Here is a 16,595-nt window from a genome sequence, read left to right on the forward strand (position 1 = left end):
CACTACCATGCTTATTTCTCAGCTGGATCACTGCCATGATCCCAACCTGGCAACCACACTGTCTTTGTTTTGAACTTTATTTCCCCCTAGAAATACCTTCCAGGAGGCTTCCATCCTTCTGCTCTGATTTGGACAGATTGCTCCCCTGGCCTGCTTTAGAACTGTCATGTTGGGACTTCTCTTTATTTCTATTTTGGTTTAAATTCACCTTTTACTGGATTCATTGTCTTAATCATTCTTAGTTAATCCGTCATTTTGCCAAAGTATATCCTCAAATCAATCTCTTTCACTGACATGCTCTCACATGTATGTATACCACTCTCAATTTCTAAAATCTTCCCTTTATCCTTAGATCTTTTTAAATTCATCTGCATCAGCCCTCCATGGGAGTTCTCAGTCTGAACACTTGTTTGTCCCTCTTCTGTTTTTTTTTTTTTTTTTTTTTTTTTGAGACAGAATCTCGCTTTGTCACCCAGGCTGGAGTGCAGTGGGCCAATATGAGCTCACTGCAACCTCCACCTCCCAGGTTCAAGCGATTCTCCTGCCTCAGCCTCCCTAGTAGCTGGGACTATTGGCGCGTGCCACCACGCCTGGCTAATTTTTGTAATTTTAGTAGAGACAGGGTTTTGCCATGTTGGCTAGACTGGTCTCCTGACCTCAGGTGATCCACCCGCCTTGGCCTCCCAAAGTGCTGGGATTACAGGCATGAGCCAGTGCGCCTGGCCTATTTTTTTCTTTGATAATTCCTCCTATATTCACCCCTTCTACTTTCTCTAATTTAGTCTCTATTCGAGCTCCACTGAGTCATATTAGGACCCTTAGATTAATCATTTATATCTAAGATTTTTCCTTTATATTTTTTAGTCTATATTATTTTGTTCTATATTCCAGGAGATTTTGTTTACTCTTATCTTCCAAAGTTCATAGGCAGTTTCTGTTTGTTAATTATACATTTTCATTTTCAGTAGCTTTTTTACTTTTTATTGATACTTTTACATAGCATGCAATTATTTTTCATAGATGCAATATCTTAGTGAATGTCTATAAAGACAGTAAACAATTTCTTGAATGTTGTCTTTGTTCTGAAAATTGCCGTGATTTCCTCTTGGTACTGTCTTTTTATTTTTTATATTTGTCTTCTACTTCAACCATTTTTTTCTTTCTTTCTTTTTTTTTTTTTGAAACGGAGTCTTGCTCTGTCACCCAGGCTGGAGTGCAGTGGCCGGATCTCAGCTCACTGAAAGCTCCGCCTCCCGGGTTTACGCCATTCTCCTGCCTACAGGCGCCCGCTGCCACGCCCGGCTAGTTTTTTTTGTATTTTTAGTAGAGACGGGGTTTCACCGTGTTAGCCAGGATGGTCTCGATCTCCTGACCTCGTGATCCTCCCGTCTCGGCCTCCCAAAGTGCTGGGATTACAGGCTTGAGCCACCGCGCCCAGCCTCAAACATTTTAATTATCAATCCATAATGATAATATGAGTAATATCTTGGGTTATTGGTTCATAAATAATAGGAAAAAAGTGTGCTCTTTGTACATTAACGAGTATGTTGACTGATTCTTAAGGGTAATGAGTCAGACACCTGGCTTTTATTTCAGATATGCCTTACATTCTAGAATTAAAGCAGATTTAAACTAGGGTGCCAACATTCAAATTCGCTTCTTTACTTCTTACCAGAGGGCTCTATTGAGTCATTTAGGGAACTGTACTCTGTTGGAGGTTTCACTGGGTGGATGCCGGCAGCAGGTTGTTCTGCATGTGGAGGTTTGAGGAGGGGGTGTAAAGTGCCTGGTGCTCAGTAATACATGACATTTCCATGTTCAAACCTGGACTCCCTCCTCTTCATTTCCTCTGTGGTAATTCTACAATGGATTCCCACAGCCTGCTCTATTTGTTGGCATTCTTCAATCCACTTTCTGTCTTCCAGACATTTGATAAAACCTCTTGCCTGCTGATACCACACCTTTTTGTTCTCTTTGTACGTGTAGTAGTTTTAAAAAATTCTATCAACATCACTGGGGAGAGAGAGAAGATTAAGTTTCCAGTCTACCCTGCAGACTCAGAACCATTAAGGACTATTGCTGCCTTTAAAAAAAGCTTGTAACCAAATATTCGATTCAAGTGTTTTTCCCCCTCTAATAAGAAACAAACGTCCATCATAAGATCTGTCTTACTGTCTTTTCTGACCCTCACAGAAGCTCTTGGCCACTGAATATTTGTGGACCTCAAACTATATATCAGTAAAATTGAGAGATTTCTAAATGGCTTTCACCTCTAAAATTATAGCTCTAAATCTATGGCAAAACATTTATTAATATGTTTACAAATATTCTTCTGGTTATCATAGAATGCTTACTGATGTATGTACTAGAACGACAAAGCAAGAATTAGAAGGCGTAGAGTTATTGAACAAGAAAATAATTATTCTCCAAAAAACAAAAGAATTATTTTTCCATTATAAGTTATATTCTGAGAAGGAAAACCCAGCTGGCATTAAAACAGTAATGTTTATTTTATAGGAAAAAATAAAAGAATGACAGCTCAATTCACTTTAAAGACAAGTCACACCAAAATATCATAAGAAAAGATCCTTTCCTTTGCAAATGTTTGTATTGCTTCCTGAATCTTTTTCCCATTATGAGAACCAGAGAGCATGTAGTATACAGTGATGTATTGGCTTTTGTTCACAGCATGTTCACGACAATGCTATGGATTTTGGGTCAACGGGCTGCAAATGAGATCTTAGATTTCGACTTGTAAAAGTTTGTGGGTTTGTTTGTTTGTTTGTTTGTGCTGGTGAGATACAGGGACACAAAAAGGCAGTTGTAATTTTTTATTTTATTTTATTTATTTATTTATTTTGAGATGGAGTCTTGGCTCTATCACCCAGGCTCAAGTGCAGTGGTACAATCTAGCTTACTGCAAGCTCTGCCTCCCGGGTTCACACTGTTCTCCTGCCTCAGCCTCCCGAGTAGCTGGGACTACAGGCGCCTGCCATGACGCCCGGCTAATTTTTTTGTATTTTTAGTAGAGACAGGGTTTCACTGTGTTAGCCCAGATGGTCTTGATCTCCTGACCTCATGATCCGCCTGCCTTGGTCTCCCAAAGTGCTGGGATTACAGGTGTGAGCCACCGCGCCCAAACTTTTTTTTTTAAGAATAAAATTGTATCATCAACTGAAAATATTTACCTTTATTGGTTCTTACCTTGAAGAGTCTGGCTTAATCTGAGACAGCAGCCTGCTCTTTAACATGTCTGTAAATTTAACATTATTTGAAAAGCTAATGAAGCACATTTTAGTTTCTACTTCCTTTTTGGCTGTACAGTTCTGTTGATGGATGAAGCAATATTTGGAATACATGTTAGTAAATGCTGACACATACATGTGCTGAGTTTTATGTATGCATGTAGAAGAATTGCAAGGGTCATGAATGCATCATAAAACATAATTGCCTCTGTTATAATTGGACCCTGAAGAAAAACTGCCCTGCTGCAGCTTGAGGCTTTTCTTCTGGGAATGAAGAACAAAACAAAACAAAACACACAAAAAAATCGCTCTTTCCTTACCAGTTTCATTTCTATACATCTTTAGCATCAATTTAAACTGCAGAAATAATAGTACTAAATTATCTACTAGAAAAAAAGTTAAACTTCATGGAAAGAGTATCTTCACAAATCAGATTCTATTTCCTGAAGTTGTATATTTTTTGGCAAACTTGTTTTCATTTTATCGAGTCATTCACGATTATAAAATATTCATCTGAGATTATTTACAAGAGTAGGTAAATTAAGATGGAATCACCAGATTCAAGGAGTCTATATCTTTCAAAAAGAATTTATTGCTTTTTTTGGGTGACAGGATGTCCTTAGTTTTATGTTATCCCTAATGGGAATGTTCAGAAACTTGTTTTAAGTATCAATTCTCATATTCATTATGTGAATAGTAAACAAGCTTGTGTCGGAGTTTGGTTTGAATAATCTTTGTTTATAACTTAGTCTCTTTTTAATTGCTCAGTCTTCTGTAGTCCCAAATCCCTTTGCTCTTCCGCTTCACATGGGGCTCATCACATTTGTCTTTTTTTCTGTTTTGTGCATGTGGCGTTTTTTTTGTTGTTTTTGCTCCACGGCCTAGGTTGGTGTTTGCTAAGAGCTACACAGAGTGTTGTTAAGTTTATTACTGAACTGTCTATGCTTTTAAAAATGCCATCTCTTTTAGCCATTTTCTTTCTCCTCTAAATTCATAGAGTAATGTAAAATAATAAGAGAATATTACACTTTAACCAAGCTGCTGAAAAGTAGGAAACAGAATGAAATAATGAGTAACTTATTACAAATAAGTCGAATAAACCTAGATTTTGACAAATCTAGGCAATAACGAAGACTTTTAATAACCATAGAAAGAAATTTTGTTTTTTTTTAGGAGAAGGCTTATGAACAACAAATAATCATTGCAAAGCAGTTTAAACACAAAAGTGGCTAAAGAGTCTAGGTAAATGTACTAAAGCTTACAAGCTGAATTATTCAGTGTTTCAATAATCTCCAAATGCCTGAAGTACGGGGACCACCCTGTGTCCTAATGAATACACTCATCCTTTCCTTAAATAATTCCCTTACTTTGATAATTTATCATTTCACTCCCACTTTCTTCCAATTTGTTGTGGGGCAACTTCCATAAAGGACACAGTCTCTGAGATGCAACCATTTGAAACTAGTAATTATCACGTAATGACTACAGAAAAGAAATTATTTAGTCAATGCATTAGTTCAAAAATAGCTGATCATTGGTCTGCTCACACTTCCTCCTACCTTCCTCCACCTTCCTCTCTTTGTCCATAATCTGGTTTCTGTTAAAGAGTCTATTTTTATACTGTTTGAACCTCATCTTTCACCCACATACATCCTGCTGCTTTGCAGGTAACCATGACAATATTTCACAGGACTGAGGTTAGGTGCCATATAAAATGCACCCATGCTGTCTTAAATTTATTAGCAAGCACACCTTTCCCAAAATACACACACACAAACAAATATCATGTAAAAACTGAATGACATTTGGGAACTCTTAAAAGACCAAGTGTGCAATCAAATGATTTAATGAGTGGGGGGAGATAATGATTCTTTTGCTTGGAACAAATAAAAGCATATAAATCCTTGCTAATACAAAAACAGTATCTTAATTTTTTCTACATTATTATCCCAAGTACTTTCACTTCTTCAGTATCTGCCTCCTTAAGATTTACATTAATTAGAAACATTTTCTAACTAATAATCCCAACAAAGTTGAAGGTAGATATATTTTCTGGCTTGTAGCTTAAAAGAAAAATATTGTTAATAATTATTAGTCATTTAGTATTTCTAATCAGACAACTGTGGTATAACATGAACACACTGGTCAAGGAGTAAGAAGTTTGAGATTCAGATTCTGGGCAATTATAGCAATTGCTGGATCATCCAGAGTTTTTCCCATATGGACTATATTTTAAGGTTTTGTTTACTCACATTTACTAATTCAATTATCTCTTTACTGGCAATTCAAGTATCTCCCATTCTTGCCTCTCTATAGAGCTTTAGTTCATTATGGAGTTGAAATAAAAGCATAAAACCCATCCAAAATCAATCTTTTTTTGAGCATTAGTGGAAACACTCTCCTAGACACTGAGGCTAAGAGAAAGATACTAGATATTATCCCAGAACTTGGAGACATAAGTCACATCTTATTTAGCCTTTTCTCTAAATGGTTTCTTTTCCTTGTTAAACTAGTATATATTTCATAATCAATACTGTCACACTCTTAGGTGTTCCCAAAAAATGAGTGATACAGAGGCCCAGCCCTCAGGAAGTTCATACTCTATCTATCCCATTATTTCTTCTTCCACTATATTTCTTTAATTCTTGCTCTTATCTCAGTACTAGAGTCAGTGTCTTTTTCTTGAACTTTGCCCAGTGTCAATTACTCATCAGATTACATTCTTGAAAACAAAGCTTCCAACATATCACTAACTCTAAAGGCTTCCAATTGCATAAAGTTTGTCATTGAAGGATCTCCAAAACATGCTTCTCAGCAAACCTTATGTTATTCCATTACCATATTTTTGCCAACATTGTTCCTTCTACCAGGTACTTCCCATTGTTTTTAGTTCATCAGTATTTAACGATCAAGTTAGGCTACAACTGCTCTTTGAAGCCTTCTCAGACATTCAAAATGATATCATTAATAATAAATAAAAACAGCAATAATAATAATATCTAATAGTTGGATGCTAGGTCTGTGTTCCAGTTATGCACCATGGTAATCATCTTACATGCATTACCTCAGTCTCTGCATTAATTTTCTATTGCTGTTGTAATAAATTAATACAAATTTACTGGCTTAAAACACAAATTGGTTCTGAAGGTTAAAAGTCTAATAAATTCCGAATCTGGCTCCCCATTTCCTTTTTTAAGGATCCTTGTGATTACAGTGAACCACCCAGATAATTCAGAATAATCACTTAATCTCAAGGTCTTTAACTTAATCACATCTGCAAATTCTTTTTTGTCATGTAAGATAACATACATATTATCTCCCATAATAACCTCTTATTTTTTTCACAAGAAAATCTTTCTGGGTGAGATGAGGACTGTATATCATATGGGCTACTTTTGTATTTTCCTCCATGGGAAGTAACAGAGAACTGAGAGAGTGTGGAGCCATTATATCATCTCAGATGTTGTAGAGTTGGTGGGAGCGGGTGCATATAGGAGACTAGTGGTTAAAAACGTGATCTCTGTATTCAGAAAGTCTGGACTGGACTAACCTAACACCTCTATTTGCATTGTGTGACCTTGAGAAGTTGACTTTAAAAACTTTGTGCTTTAGTTTCCTCTTCTTCAAAACAAGGACAATAATGATCCCTATCTCATGGGGCCACTTTGAGGATTAAATGAGTTAATCTATATAAGTACTTCAGGAAGCTATTGGGATGTACAAGTGTTCAAGAAATGTCAGCACTTACTGTTATTATCATCATTACTAGACAAAGCTGTGGAGATACCTATGCTATCACTATCAGTCAGAAAGTGGGCAGCATGACTCTGGTGAACTGAAGTGCAGAGCAGAGTATGGATGAAAGATTGCTATTAATAAGAAAAAGCAAAAGACATTTTTAATACCTTGCAAAAAAGATTAGAAATAATATCCATAAAATATGTTTTTAGAATGTTTCTATGTGGTGAATGATACAGAGTATTTGGTCCGGAGCCTGTACAAATAAACTTCTCTGATGATGTTTATTTGTCTTCAAAGCTACTAGGATTTATTTTTGTATTTCCTTTTGTCATGGGCTTCCTCAAAATTGATCCTGAGATTAGGATTCTTGTTCAAGTGATGTCTTACAGAAAGGGAAGCAGTAGGAGCAGAACAGGTCAGAGAGGTGCTTTCAGAAGCTAGTTTCATCCTGAGACCACGGTGGGGTACTCTGAGTGAAAATTAGACAAATAAGTTAGTTCCATGTTGGGCAAAGGACCCAGCCAATCAGCACAGGTCTGGGTGAGAAATAGCCTTCTAGGTGAGACAGCTTCAGTTTTGCAAGTCTTGGGAGAAGGGGGTGGTTGTGAGTTGATAACAGCTGATGCACATAACGACTGGTACATGGGTGCACTAGGCAGTTAAAGGGATCTGAGAAGGACACCAATACCATCCACTGTATGTATTTGAGTTCTTCTCTGTGTATTAGGGTCTTCTTCTTCAGATTGCCCTGTTTCTCTCTAGACTGTACACATGAACCCAAAGAAGAAAAAGCCTTCTGCTGCTATACTAGGCTTCTTCTGCTATGTATTAAGGTCATACTAATACATAATACTATGTAATCTGATGTTCTCTCTGGTTCCACTAATCTGAAGGATACAAAAAGGAAACATGGCATTGACAACAAAAAAGAAAACTCCCTTTCTCAACTCCACCAGCAGAGTTCCTATAAAACTTATTCCCAACCCCTCCTTCCTGGGTTTAGGGTACCTCATGCTGAGGAAGCATAACCCTTCTCTTCTCTTCTTCTACCTTGATGCGCCCAACATTTTTTCCTATACTATTTCTGTTTTCCTATTGGCAACCTGACTCAGGTCATTTCTACCACTTCTTTCTGATCTTAGTGTGGCTGTTACTATACTTACCTGTTTCTCTTAACAGGCATTATCCCAAACTGGGTGGAAATGTCTCCTTCTGCACATACATTCTATAAAACATTGTATTCATATAATTGTCATGATGAAATGCTGCCCTGTGTCATCAGTCTCCCTGAAAGACTATATGAGTGTGGGCAGCTAATATTTATTGAGCTCTTACTAAGTGCACCGCATGGACTTACCACTTTTAAAGATAATCTCATTTATTTCTCACAAGAACCCAATAAGATAAGCACTCTCATTATATTCATTGTCTAGCTGAGGAAATGAAAAGATCATAGAGAGAAAGAGGCAGAGATAATTAATTAAGACAAAATAGCTTGGAAGTATAAAAGCTGAGATTCAAACTGTAGGATTGTCTGTCTCAGAATCCATACCTTAAAAGAATCTAAAAAATATACACTGCCTCTTTTTTTTTCTTTTTTTCTTTCTTTTTTTCTTTTTTTTTTTTTCATTGCAGGCTTTTCCTCCTCTGTGCTTATGCGTAAATTGTAGAGGGTAGAGAGCAATCTGAATGGAATAATTGTACTCCAAACACAGCATCCCATCTAAAAGACTGTCATTGGACCAACTCCATTCATGGTTCAAAGTCAACATCTTACCAATTTTAAGCTTCACCTAAAAGTTTTAACGTTGACTCTTATTACTGGATGGTTTAAGAGTCTTAAACCTGTAAGCCAGTTGTCAGTCTGAAGAAATAAGAAGCTCTCTTATAAATAAGCTCCTGTTTGACCTTCCTTCCAATTCTTCAAATTTAACACTTCCCAACTCACTTGTCTTCTGTATCCCTGCTATATTTCATATTCATTTCTCTCTCTTTTTTTATTTTTAATTTTTTTGAGACAGAGCCTTGCTCTGTCGGCCATGCTGGAGTGCAGTGGCACGATTTCGGCTCACTGCAACCTCCTTCACCCAGACTTGAGCAATTCTCCTGCTTCAGCCTCCCAAGTAGCTGGGATTACAGGTGTGCACCACTACGCCCAGCTAATTTTTGTATTTTTAGTAGAGATGGGATTTCACCATGTTGCCCAGGCTGGTCTCAAGCTCCTGACCTCAGGTAATCTGCTTGCCTTGGCCTCCCAAAGTGCTGGGATTACAGGTGTGAACCACCGTGCCCAGCCCATATTCATTTCTTAACATGTACTCTTATGTCAGTAATTGTGTCAGTAATTATTTCAGATATGCTATAAGGATCTGCTCATAGAAAAATGGTCCAACAAGGCAGCACAGAGATATATCGGAAGTGAAAAACAATGGAAAGACTACATAATAAACATAAATCTGCATAAATATTGACTTTATAAAACAATATAAACAATGTTTTAAGGAGTTAAAAATACTTTTTAATAATAACACAAACAGCATGAATGGTATAAATCAATATGTTCCAATGTGTTTGCATTGTCTAAGAAATGCTGAGTATTAGTTTTTATTAGACTTTAATAAGTCAGCAATGTAACCATTAGAGTAACCACTAAAAGAATAATATATAATTATCAGTCTAACAAGGCAGAAAATATAAATAATAAGAAAATAATCTGAGAGAAAGCAAGAAAAAAGGAGCACAGCAAAGGTGGATAAATAGAATGCAGAGAGTAGTGTGGCAGATTTGAACTCAAATATAATGGTACTTATAGTAAATGTAAATAGACTGAAAACACTAACAAAGATTTTCAGACTGGATTTAAAACAAAAATTTGAAAACCTATGCTGCTTACAAAAGACATTTCTTAAGTTGAAATAAAAGACCAAAAGTAAAAGGATGAAAAAAAAATAGTATTCAAAAACTAACTAAAAGAAAGCTCATACTAACAGTGGCAAGAAGCATTACTACCAATAAAGAGGAATATTTCCTAATTAAACTTTGAGTCACTAGAATTATATGGCAATTCTAGACTTTTATGTACCTACTAACATTGTCTTTCTCTAGGTAAAACAAATACATAAAAACAAATTCACAGCCATAATTGGATATTTTAACACATATCTCTTTGTAAATAATAAAACAGGTTAAAAATCAATCAAGATGTAGAAGACTTGAACATTACTAACAAAGTTGATCTAATTACATATTAATAAACTTACATCTAAATTATAGAATTCACATTCTTTTCAAGTTCACATAGAATGTTTAACACAACTGATCATATGCTGGGCCAGGCAAGTCTTCATATTCTTCAAAGTACTAACATAGGTACCGAGCCCCTGGCGCTCGCCTGGGAGGGAGGCGAGGCTGCCCGCGTCCCCGGAGCTCCCGATCCTGGGGTGGCGGCCACGTCCCCCTGCCACGCACCTGGGGGACGGGAACACGGGACGGAGTTATCTCTAGCTCCTATACCACCACCACCACCATCACAGCGCCTCCCTCCAGGGTCCTGCAGAATGGGGGAGATAAATTGGAGACGATGCCCGTCTACTTGGAAGAAGACATTCGCCCTGACATAAAAGATGATATATATGACCCCACTTACAAAGATAACCAAGCCCCAAGGTTAATTATGTCTGGAGAAACATCATCCTTATGTCTCTGCTACACTTGGGCGCCCTGTTTAGGATCACTTTGATTTCTACCTGCAAGTTCTACTCCTGGCTTTGGGGGTTATTCTACTATTTTGTCAGGGCCCTGGGCATAACAGCAGGAGCTCATCCTCTGTGGAGCCACCCGTCTTACAAACCTTGGCTGCCTCTGCGGCTCTTTCTGATCATTGCCAACACAATGGCATTCCAGAATGATATCTATGAATGGGCTCATGACCACCGTGCCCACCACAAGTTTTCAGAAACACATGCTGATCCTCATAATTCCAGACACGGCTTTGTCTTCTCTCACATGGGTTGGCTGCTTGTGTGCAAACACCTAGCTGTCAAAGAGAAGGGTGGTATGCTAGACTTGTCTGATCTAGAAGCCGAGAAACTGGTGATGTTCCAGAGGAGGTACTACAAACCCCAGTTTGCTGCTGATATGTGCTTCATCCTGCCCACGCTTGTGCCCTGGTGTTTCTGGGATGAAACTTTTCAACACAGCTTGTTCGTTGCCACTTTCTTGAGGTCTGCTGTAGTGCTCAATGCCACCTGGCTGGTGAAGAGTGCTGCTCACCTCTTCGGATATCGTCCTTATGACAAGAACATTAGCCCCCGGGAGAATGTCCTGGTTTCACTTGGAGCTGTGGGTGAGGGCTTCCACAACTACCACCACTCCTTTCCCTATGACTACTCTGCCAGTGAGTAACGCTGGCACATCAGCTTCACCACATTTTTCATTGATTGCATGGCCTCCCTGAGTCTGGCCTATGACTGGAAGAAAGTCTCCAAGGCCTCCACCTTGGCCAGGATTAAAAGAACCGGAGACTGAATCTACAAGAGTGGCTGAGTTTGGGGTCCCTCAGGTTCCTTTTTCAAAAACCAGCCAGGCAGAGCTTTTAATGTCTGTTTACTAACTACTGAATAATGCTACCAGAATGCTAAAGATGACGATGTTAACCCATTCCAGTACAGTGTTCTTTTAAAATACAAAGGTATTGAAAGCCAACAACTCTGCCTTTATGACGTTAAGCTGATATTATTTCTTCTCTGATCCTCCCTCTCTTCTAGGCCCATTGTCCTCCTTTTCACTTTGTTGCTATCACCCTTCTTTCTCTTATTGCCTCCCAGGAAAGCAGCTGGTCAGTCTTTGTTCAGTGTCCAGCTTCCAAAGCCTAGATAACCTTTCTGTAACCTAAAACAAATGGTCTTTGCTCCAGATAGCTGTCTTTCCTTGAGCTGTTGTGAGCTTTGAAGTAGGTGGCTTGAGCTAAAGATAAAACAAAATCTTCTGGGCAGTCCCCTGTTAATTATCTTCAGCCCACGCTTTTGCTAGATGGAATGGAAAAGCAACTTCATTTGACATAAAGCTTCTAAAGCAGATAAACTGTTGGAGGAGAGATTTAGCATGTGTGAATGTAAGGACGAGGGAAGTGAAGCAAGAGGAACCTGTTGCCATGATCAGACGTGCAGCTGCCTACCTAGTGAGGACTTCAAGCCCCACCACACAGCATGCTTGCATTCTCTCCTGGCTTGGGGTAAGAAGTGGCTGTGGTGTTTGGCAGTGCTAATTCAATGTCACAACATATAGTTTAGGCTGAGGATAAAGAAGAGACCTTCTGAGTTTGTAGTACAAATGGTCTCTGCTGAGGAAGGGTTTTCTTTTCTTTCTTTCTTTTTTTCTTTAATAACAAGGAGATTTCTTAGTTCATGTATCAAGAAGTCTTGAAGTTGGATGTTTCCAGAATTGGTAAAAACAGCAGCTCATAGAATTTTGAGGATTCCATGAGCTGCTCATCACAGTTCTTTCCTCTTGCTGCTCTGCCATCTTCAGGATATTGGTTGCTCCCCTCATAGTAATAAGATGGCTGTGGCATTTCCAAACATCCAAAAAAAGGGAAGGATTTTAGGAGGTGGAGTCGGGTCAAACATAAAATATATATACATATATACATTGCTTAGAACTTTAAACTATTAAGAGTATTTCCCTCCCAAAGAGGGATGTTTGAAAAAACTCTGAAGGAGAGGAGGAATTAGTTGGGTTGCCAATTTCCTCTCCACTGCTGGACATGAGATGGAGAGGTTGAGGGACAGGATCTATAGGCAGCTTCTAACAGCAAACTTCACATTGGAAGGGATCTGAAAACATGTTGCCAGGGGCTTGAGAATATTACTGAGTTATTGGGAGTCTTAATGAAGTAAGCTAGATATTAGGTCCATTCATTAATTAGTTCCAGTTTCTCCTTGAAATGAGTAAAAACTAGAAGGTTTCTCCAGTGTTGTGCCCCTTCTCTCTCTCTCTCTCTCTCTCTTTTTTTTTTTTTTTTTTTTTTTTTTGGCTCTGTTAACATCTAGCCTAAAGTATAGAACTGCCTGGAGGGCAGGGTTAGGAATCTCTTCACTACCCTGATTCTTGATTCCTGGCTCTACCCTGTCTGTCCCTTTTCTTTTACCAGATCTTTCTCTTCTCTGAACATTTTCTTCTTTCTTTGGACAGGCAGCCTCCTTTGCGTGTATTCAGAGGCAGTGATGACTTGCTGTCCAGGCAGCTCCCTCCTGCAGACAGAATGCTCAGGGTCACTGAACCATTGCTTCTCTTTCGAAAGTACAGCTAGCTGCCACTTTCATGTGGCCTCCAGGGTGTCTCCACTTACACCCCTGTGCTCCCCTGCCACACTGATGGCTCAAGACAAGGCTGGCAAACCCTCCCAGAAACATTTCTGGCCCAGAGAGCCTCTCTCTCTCTCTCCTTCTCTCATAAGGCACGGCCAATCCAAGTGCTCACTTTAAGCCGGTGGGTCAGCCACAGAGCAAAAGAGGGTTTATTTTCAGTCCCCTCTGTCTGGGTCAGAACCAGAGAGCATGCTGAATGCCTCCTGCTTGCTCAGTAAGGGTGCCCCGCCTGAGTCAGTGCTCTCAGCTGGCAGTACAATGCTTGTAGAAGTAGGAGGAAACAGTTCTCACTGGAAAGAAGCAAGGGCAAGAACCCAAGTGCCTCACCCCGAAAAGAGGCCCTATTCCCTGGAGTCAGGGTGAACTGCAAAGCTTTGGCTGAGACCTGAGATTTGAGATACTACAAACCCTGCTGAGCAGAGTGTCTGTTCAGCAAACTAACCTGTATTCCCTACAGCCTAGGGCAGACAATAGTATAGAAGTCTGGGGAGAAAAAACAAAAACAGACCATCAGTGTTTTGAGAACCTTGGACCACTCCTGTCCCTGTAGCTCAGTCATCAAAGCAGAAGCCTGGCTTTGCTCTATTAAGATTGGAAATGCACACTACCGAACACTCAGTCCACTGTTGAGCCCCAGTGCTGGAAGGGAGGAGGGCCTTTCTTCCTGTGTTAATTGCAGAGAGGCTACAGGGGTTAGCCTGAACTAAAGGCATCCTTGTCTTTTGAGCTATTCACCTCAGTAGAAAAGAATCTAAGGGAAGATCACTGTAGTTTAGTTCTGTTGACCTGTGCGCCTACCCCTTGGAAATGTCTGCTGGTATTTATAATTCCACAGGTCATCAGATGCCTGCTTGATAATATATGAATAATAAAAAACAACTTTCGCTTCTTCCTATTGTAATCGTGTGCCATGGATCTGATCTTACCATGACCCTACATCAGGCTGGATGGCACCTCAGGCTGAGAGCCCCAGTGTATGTGTGGGTGTGGGTGTGGGTGGGGGTGGGGGTGTGTCTGCTGAGTAAGGAACACTGTTTTCAAGATTCTAAAGCTCAATTCAAGTCACACATTAATAATAAACTCAGATCTGATCAAGAGTCTGGATTTCTAACAGTCCTTGCTTTGGTGGTGTGCTGACAACTTAACTGGGGTGCCTTACATCTTTTCTAATCACAGTGTTGCATATGAGCCTGCCCTCACTCCCTCTGTGGAATCCTTGTGCACCTGAGAGCCTACTGAAGTGGCTTGTAGAAAAAGGGACCTGAGTGGAGGATTAACAGTATCGTGATTTGCAGGATTTCCTTCTGGGATTCATTCTGGAAACTTTTGTTAGGGCTGCTTTTCTTAAGTGCCCACATTTGATGGAGGGTGGAAGTAATTTGAATGTATTTGATTTATAATTATTTTTTAGGTTAAAAGATGGTTGTAGCATTTAAAATGGAAAATTTTCTCCTTGGTTTCCTCGTATCTTGAGTGTACTCACTGTAAGTATAGCTCAAATAGGTCATCATGAAAGGTTAAAAAAGGGTGGTGGCCATGTTATGCTGGTGGTTAAGGCCAGGGCCTCTCCTACCACTGTGGCACTGATTTGCTATGTGACCCTGGGCAAGTCACTTAACTATAATGTGCCTCAGTTTTCCTTCTGTTAAAATGGGGATAATAATACCTACCTCAAAGGGCAGTTTTGAGGCGTGACTAATACTTTTTATAAAGCATTTTGGGATTCTTCAGCACAGGAATTCTCAAGACCTGAGTAGTTTTTATAATAACAATGTCCACCATGATCTTGATATGTCGATGTGTCTCAGATGCTGTCATTAGTCTATATGGTTCTCCAAGAGATGGAATGAATCCATTGGAGAAGTGGTGGATAACTAGCCAGAAAAAAATTGAGAATGCATAAACGACACATTGCCGTGGAAACATACAGAGGATACCTTTGATTGGGTGGGATTTTTCCCTTTTTATGTGGGATAGTAGTTACTTGTGACAAGAATAATTTTGGAATAATTTCTATTAATATCAACTCTGAAGCTAATTGTACTAATCTGAGATTGTGTTTGTTCATAGTAAATGTGAAGTGAATCTGAAAAAGAAAACAACGTACTAAAATAACACAACAGCAGCAAGAAAACCAGAAAATCCTCATAGATTTGGAAATTAAGTAATAATCTTTAAAAACTTGTATCTCACAGAAGAAATCACAGTAGCAATTTAGAAAATATTTTAAAGTGAGTGTAATGAAATACTTTATTTCAAAACTTTGGGGATATAGCCAACCCCACACTTACAAGAAAATTGATAGAGAAGAAAAAAGACTGAAAAATCAATAAGCTAATTGCATCAATAACTCATTGCATCTCAAGAACAATGAGTGAAAATAGCACCCAGATCTTGGTTTCTAAATTCCATTCCTCATTAAAAGGGACCAGAGATCCCTCTCCTTACAAAAGTGCTTGATTGCCGGTTTGGGACAGGACAAGGTCAATCTGGGATATTCTGTTGTGTCTGAAAGCACAGAAATTCTTTAAAATGAGTGGGATTCAAAAGAGCAGTGTTGTTCTTGAAGAGGTTTATGGGTTATAAACAGTCATAAAAATGTCCTAAGTCATCTGATTGAGAGAGTGACAGAGAGAGAGAGAAAGAGAAGCAATAACAGGGAAATAGAAAAGCTTATACAGTTGGCCCTCCATATCTGTGTGTTCCACATGTGTAGATTCAGCCAACTACAGATCAAACAAGTTTCCCAAGGTTCCAAAAGGCAAAACTTGATTTTACTATGAAGTAAATTCACAAATAAAGTGATGTGATGTATTAGGAATTCTAAGTAATCTAGCAATAATTTAAAGTGTATGGGATGATGTGCATAGGTTATATGCAAATACTATGTCATTTTACATAAGGGACTTGAGCATCCTCTGATTGGTTCCGAGAACCAATCCCCCATGTATACCATGGGGATGACTGTGTTTACAAAATGTAATGCTTCATAAATATAGAAGAAATCACAGAATGAGAAAAATAATGCATCTTTCAATTCCAATGTAATAACTAATGCAGGCAAGAATCATCAATCAATGGTAAAGTCATTAGGTGAAAAGTTTTTGGAGAACAACATATTTGAAACTCTCAAAATATTAGCCTACAGATGACATCAATTACAAAGCCATAGCTATTACAATAAAAGAATCACAGTCATCTTCTGAAACAAGTGATCAAATTTAGACTCACCAAAAGTTGG

At 38.8% G+C, this 16,595-nt stretch overlaps 1 pseudogene; it reads left to right on the top strand.

Annotated features, from left to right (window-relative positions):
* The first annotated feature begins 2,701 nt into the window (after positions 1 to 2,701).
* LOC108536882 (acyl-CoA desaturase pseudogene) lies at positions 2,702 to 11,513 on the top strand (annotated as a pseudogene).
* The last annotated feature ends 5,082 nt before the right edge of the window (positions 11,514 to 16,595 follow it).

The sequence above is a fragment of the Rhinopithecus bieti genome, unplaced genomic scaffold, assembly GCF_001698545.2.
Source record: "Rhinopithecus bieti isolate Rb0 unplaced genomic scaffold, ASM169854v2 scaffold_1101, whole genome shotgun sequence".
Lineage (NCBI taxonomy): Eukaryota > Metazoa > Chordata > Mammalia > Primates > Cercopithecidae > Rhinopithecus > Rhinopithecus bieti.